Here is a 7,214-nt window from a genome sequence, read left to right on the forward strand (position 1 = left end):
GTGTTGAACGACCCTGTCGAAAGGCAGTGACTGATCTCACTTGTCAAGGTTGTTTGGTGACAACCTGGTGCAACACATGGATGTTGTTGTAGGCGAATAACCGCAGCAAGTTCACTGGACGACCCACCAGAGGTTCCATATGGATGGTAACCCAGTGTCTATGGAAAAATCCTCTAACGAATGGTGGTGCATGGATCCTTAGACTTGAGATCACCGAGCGTGTCTTGTGCATTTTATTTCGAGCTGTCAATACTGTGGTGATTGGCTATCAGGAGTGTTCAAGACTATGGTGGATTGACAGAGGATTCATCACTCGGGTAAGGAGAAGTTATCTCAGGCGCAATTCAGTATATGGCAATGACACTAAAACTGTGGCCACAGTGGGATTGAGTGTTGCTCTATCCAGATATAATACGGTCATTGGTAGAAACTGAGAAATTATCAAGAGTAACGAGGTTGACACTATTTCTATGCCTTCTCTCGTCGAGAAACGTATGATGAACGATTGATTGTACGGTAACCATATCGTTGACAGTAGTACTTTGCTGAATCCGAATCTATCGGGTGCCATGATGCCTTGCTAGGGGCCAATCTTGGTTGTGTATTAGTGAGACGATTATTGGTGTTAATCGCGATACTATACACTAGGTATGATGAGGAGCCTATGGGTCACCACAAATAGAAGATAATTTAAATTTGCCTGAGGTCGTAGCCTTTATTTTAATTTTTAAAAAAATTAAATAAGTGAAATTACGTTTATATGTGGTTCGCAATATTTAATAATATCATTATTGTTAAATGTTAAATATATAATATAAATATATATTATTGATTTTAATTGAATAATGATGAAATAAAATAAATATCTAATTTGGGAGGGTTTGAGCATAGGGTGTTTGGTTGGAGCCCAAGCCATCCATTGGGAATAGGGGAACTGTTTCCTATAAAGAAAGATGTTTTGTAAATGTGTAAATTGTTCACTATTCATTCTTGAAAAAAAGAACACCCAGCCAAACTCTCTCCCACGTATACTTTCATTTTGCAAAATCAATTCCTTTTTCTTCTATCTAAAGCAAGGAGGATCTAGCAAATCCCTCCTTGTTCTTTGTGATTGTCTTTCGTGTGGACTACGTCGGTTCGATCCTCACATTGGGTCGGTAGCAAAACGTCAAAGACAAAGTTGAGGAGCCTCCAACGTGGTATGGTTTCTAACACTCTTGATTAATTTTTCTGCAGATTCTATTTTAATATAAACTGTAAAATTATACCTTTGATCTTGGCTCTTTGGGAACGATCCTTGTATTATGATTTTTGTTTTTCTGCTGCGTATATGGAGCGTTTCCTAACATTAACCCTCAAGATGAAGTTCAAGAAAAAAAAAAAAAAAATCAAGCGAGGAATTCATTAAAGGTGTATTTCAAGTAGTTTAAAAATTGGCTAGCCTAACATCAGTTGTTATCTTCCTAATCATCCCTCAATTCGAAGTTTGTAGCTTGCCTTAATTCTGACCGTCTCTCAAACAAAAACCAAGAAGAGGGAATAGAGGAAGCTAAGTGAAGTTGATCATGAAGAGCACAAAAATGAGAACTTGGAATAGGTTTAGTCAGAATGTCAGCCACTTGGAAAGTAGTAGCAACATACTGGACAACAAGTCATTTAGAACAGACCATCTCATGAACAAAGTGAACATCGATTTCGATGTGCTTTGTGCGAGCATGAAAAATAGGATTTGAAGCAAAAGCTCCCGCATTGGTGTTATCGCACCATAGAACAGGAATCCCCAGGAGAGAAATGCATAGCTCTTGAAACAAATTTTGAGGCCAAGCAATTTTAGTGGAGGCTTGGGCAAGAGCTTTATATTCGGCTTTAGTGGAGGACTAGGCCACAACTGATTGTGTTTTGGAACTCCACTGAACTAGGTTGGAACCAAGGACGATGTAATATCTGGTGGTGGATTTGCGATCAGAAATGTTGCCTGCCCAGTCAGCATCAGCGTAACCTTCCAGCTGCAAGGTGTCACTCTTGCTGAAGGTTAAACCATGATGAAGGGTGCCTTGAACATACCAAAGAATATGCTTGCAAGCTTGCCAATGATTCACTGTTGGAGCTTTAAGAAATTGATTGAGTTTGTTGACCACAAAAGACAGGTCAAGACGTGTGAGTGTAAGGTATTGGAGTGCGCCGATAAGACTCCTATAGGTTGAAGGGTGATCAAAAAGTGGACTGTCTTCAAATACCAATTTAGAACCAAGTATCATCGAGGTGGAGCAAGAATTGTAATTTTCCATTCCATATTTGACTAATAGATCTTCAGCATACGTGCTTTGATTTAAGAGTAAGCCATATGGAGTGTGATGAATAGCAATGCCTAAGAAGTAGTGTAACTTACCCAGAATTTTAAGACTAGAGGTGTTGTCAAGATCATGAACAACTTGTTGCATTAACTTAGGATCACTGCCAATTAGTACTATGTCGTCCACATATACTAAAATGTAGAGTTTAGTTGTACCTTGATGGTAAAAAAAGATACTGGAATCAGAAATGGAGTTGTGGAAGCTGCGAGACAGTAAGGCAGCCTTGAGTTTATCAAACCATGCTCTAGGTGCCTACTTTAATCCATATAGAGCCTTATGTAATTTGCAAACATAGGTGGGATTATTTTTGTTGACAAAGCCTTCAGGCTGTGTCATGTAAACAGATTCAAAGAGATCTCCATTAAAAAAGGCATCGTTTACATCCATTTGCTACACATTCCAGCCATGATGAACTGCTAAGGTAAGAATAACTCTTATGGTGGAGGCCTTGACAATAGGGGAGAAGTTCTCAAAGTAGTCAACACTAAGGGTTTGATGAAATCCCTGGGCAACAAGCCATGCTTTACATCTTTGGAAGCTGCCATCAACATTGTGTTTGTTCAAAAAACTCATTTGTTGCCAACCAATGTCATATCAGGAGAGTAGGGAACAAGAAACCTGTGTTATTCTGTAAAGCTTTATATTCAGATGTCATTGTTGCATGCCAAAGAAGATCTTGCAAGGTTGTTGAAGCTGATGAGGGTTCTATAAGCGTTTTGGTTATAGTAGAGTTGAGAAGAGCAGTAGCCTTTGCTCTTGTAATCATAGGGTGGAAGTTTTGAACTTTTGGAACAGTAAGTTCAAGAATTGCTACTAGTGTTGTAGGGTGTGCAGAAGTTGAAATTTTTTTTTTTGGACGAAGATCAACCTCCAAACATATAGGGGAGCAGTGTGTGGAAGAGGAAATTGATGTTGAATTGGAGATGAAATCTGGTAAAAGGTTATCAGTAGAAGATATGGGAATGGTATCATTCTGAGGTAGTTTGGAAAAGGTTTTAGGGAAGGTAGAGAGTATAGGAAGTTGCCAAGAGGAAGATGTGTGTGTGGGATTTGACGTTATGCATCCGAAGGGATAGAAGTTGTGTCAGAAAATTGTGAGCAAAAGGAAAACAACGCTCATTGAATTTCCTACTTTGTATAGTGTAAACTTTACCATGATTGTTTAAGCATAGATAGCCCTTGTGATTTGAGCTGTAACCCAACAAGACATATTCCTCAAAATGAAAAGAAAATTTCTGCTTTTGATAAGGCCTGATAAAAGGAAAACATAAACAACCAAAGGTTCTAAGAGTTGTGTAATCAGGTGCTTTATTGAACAACATCTGGAATGGATTGTTATGCGTCAAGGTAGCTGAGGGAAGTCAATTTATCAAATAAATTGTTGTATGAAATGCGAACCACCAGTAGCGAAGTGGCATGGAAGCTTGAGCTAGTAGTGTAAGTCTAATTTCAGTAACATGGCGATGCTTGCGTTCTACCTTGCCATTTTGATGGTGAATGTGGGGACATAGATGGCGAAAATGAATGCCTTATTGAGTAAACTAAGCAGCCAGGGATCTGAACTCACCACCCCAATCAGATTGAAAGGATCTAACTTTCTTGCCAAATTATTGATCTACTAATTTGATAAAATGAATGACAGTGGCACAAACTTCAGACTTAAACTTTAGAGGGTAGATCCAGGTATATTTTGTATAGTCATCCACAAACAGTAAATAATATTTAAATCCAGAAGCTGAAGCAATTGGAGCTAGTTCCCAAACATCCGCAAACACCAATTTGAAAGGTTTAAGAGATTGAGAAGAAGACGAAGGCTGAATATTCAGATGAAGTCTTCCATACTGGCAAGCTTCACAAAAGTGAACTTTATTGATTTCAGCATGATGTTTTACATTCATATTATTCACAACAGTTCCAAGAATAGAATAATGCAGGTGGCCTAATCTTCTATGCCACAGTAAAATAGCATTATCAACCATTACAGTTGGAGAACTTTCTGCTAGTTTAGTGGCGTTATTTTCAAAGTTATTCTTACCTAAACTACAAGAGCTAACATGCAAGGATGGCTAAGGAAACATTCCAATAGACTGATAAGAATGTTGACAGAGAGAGATGTGCAGAGAGGCTCTATAGGATTTAGTTGCAACACATCCAGTAGTTGGCATTGCAAGCTAGTATAGTCCATTATTCAGAAATCCTTGAAACATAATTTCTTGAGATAGCTTGTCCTTAATAATATATCCATCAGTAGAGAACTCCACAACAACATTATTGTCTTTTGTAATTTTAGAAATACTAAGAAGATTCTTTGTTACATGAGGCACACAAAGTATGTTTCGAAGATAAATGGACTTATTAAGACAATTTGAGGGAAAAGTAGTCAAACCTGTATGAGAGATGCCAAGGCATTGTCCATTTCCAACTTGTAGAGTTTTTGGGCCATTGTACTGACTTTTGAGGGACATATTTTGTAAGTCAGGGTTGATGTGGTGAGTTGCTCCTGAATCAATGAACCAATTTGGATCTGTGACTATGAGAGGTGAAGCCACTTGTGAAGAACAATTTGTTGTAGAACTTTCTTTCTGATGATNAATGTAGTAGCCGATGCCTTGAGTAGAAAAGCCTATTTATTCCGGCTTACCAAGCAGAAAGAGTTAATAGAAGAATTGTCTAAAGAACAGATTGAAGTGGTTCAGGGAAGAGTTGCCAGTCTAGAGGTACAGTTTACTTTACTGGAGGAAATCAGAGAAAAGCAAGTGGCCGATGAGTGGTGTCAGAAAACAGTTCAGCAAGTGCTTGAGGGCAAGACATCAGAGTTCTTTGTGAGAGATGGTGTCCTCTATTTTAGGAATCGGTTGTGCATTCCTCCGAATGAGGAGTTGAAATAGAAAATTCTTATGGAGGCGTATGACACACCGTACACTGCTCATTTGGGAGCAACCAAGATGTATCAAGATGTAAAGAAAGGCTATTGGTGGTCAGGTATGAAGAAAGACATTGTAGAGTTTGTAGCTAAATGTCTAACTTGTCAGCAGGTGAAAGCAAAACACCAACAGCCGTCAGGGTTGCTTCAACCACTAAGTATTCCAGAGTGGAAATGGGAGAGCATTTCTATGGATTTTATCACGGGTCTTCCTAGAGTACAAAAAGGGTGTAATGATATATAGGTGATTGTAGATAGATTAACCAAATCAGCCCATTTCCTTCCAGTAAAGGAGAGTACCACTACAGATCAGTTGGCTCAGATTTACCTCAAAGAGATAGTCAGATTGCATGGTGTGCCCAAGACTATAGTGTAAGATAGAGATTCTAGATTTGTTTCAGCTTTTTGGACGAGTTTATAGAGGAATTTGGGTACCCGTTTAGCATTTAGTACTGCCTATCATCCTCAAACCGATGGCCAAACTGAGAGAACGAATCAGGTGCTCGAGGATATGTTGAGAGCCTGTTGCATGGATTATAGAGTATCCTGGCATGAGATGTTACCCTTAGTGGAATTTGCCTACAATAACAGTTATCAGTCTACAATTAGAATGGCGCCTTACGAGGCTTTATATGGTAGACGATGTAGGTCTCCTCTACATTGGGATGAGGTAGGCGAAAAAGATGAATTCCAAGTGGGTAACAAAGTGTTTTTGAAAGTTTCCCCCTACAAGCGAGTAATGCGCTTCGGAAGCAGAGGAAAGTTAGCACCGAGATATATAGGTCCATTTGAGGTATTGCAATGAGTGGGAAATGTGGCCTACAGGTTGGCTCTACCACCTAGCATGGACAAGATGCATGGTGTGTTCCATGTCTCGATGCTACGGAAGTATGTAAGTGATCCCTTCCACATCCTGAGTGTAGAGAACATTGAGTTAACAGAGAATCTAGTATATGAAAAACGTCCAGTTCAGATTCTAGATCGAAGGATTAAAGAGCTTCGGAACAAAAGTGTTCCGCTAGTGAAGATCCTTTGGAGGAACCACAAAGTGGAAGAGGCCACTTGGGAGGTAGAACGGGACATGCAGAATCGCTTCCCAGAGTTATTTGAATGAATTTCGGGGACAAAATTCTTTTAAGGGGGGAAGAATTGTAACGCCCCACTTGAGGTACGTAGCTAATGTTTCTTTTTTTGCTCTTTTTTGAGTCGGTTTATAAGTAATATTGTTTGGTTGGCCTTTGATTGAGTGATATGTTGAACACTTGCCTTAAAATTGGTTGAAAATAGAAGAAGTTTAGTGTTCCAGGCTTCGCTGGGGCGAAGAAGAATCTTCGCCGCGGCGAAGAGGTGTTGAAACCCACGGGGAAGCTGCTAGACAGCTTCGCCAACGCGACAGAAGCTTCTTCGCCGCGGCGACGTGCCGACCAAAATGCTTGTTAAGTTTTAGATATTTTTTTCCCTAAGGGCAATTTGACCATTCTACCCCTAATTAGTAGGAAAAGTGGGGAGTAAAATGTAAGGAATTTCAATGGAGAATATGTTAATATGGGGGTGTGTTTGTAATGAATCAAAGGAATTAGATGGAATTCCCAAGGAAGAGTAAGGGCAAAATGGGAATGCTTGTGCATAAATTGTATTAAAAGGAATTAAGTCATTGCAAACCCTTCATTCTTCTTCTCCACTGCCATTCTCTTTTCTTACTTCCTCTCAAATTCTCTTTCTTTTGTTCAAGGAGTTTTAGAGGGCTTTTGGAGTGATTTGGGGTAGAAAATCAATCTAAGGCATCCTAAGGTAAGGATTCTTGCTTTGGATGTGAAGTTTTGTGAGATTTTGTGTATATTTGAATATTGAGGTCTTTTGGTTGAATTGTTTAATTGTTTAAAGGGTAGAGAAAAGTCAAGCAAACCAAGAGAAAGGAAGTGCTAGTGAGATCTCTC

This window comes from Pistacia vera, unplaced genomic scaffold (assembly GCF_008641045.1).
Source record: "Pistacia vera cultivar Batoury unplaced genomic scaffold, PisVer_v2 Contig952, whole genome shotgun sequence".
NCBI lineage: Eukaryota > Viridiplantae > Streptophyta > Magnoliopsida > Sapindales > Anacardiaceae > Pistacia > Pistacia vera.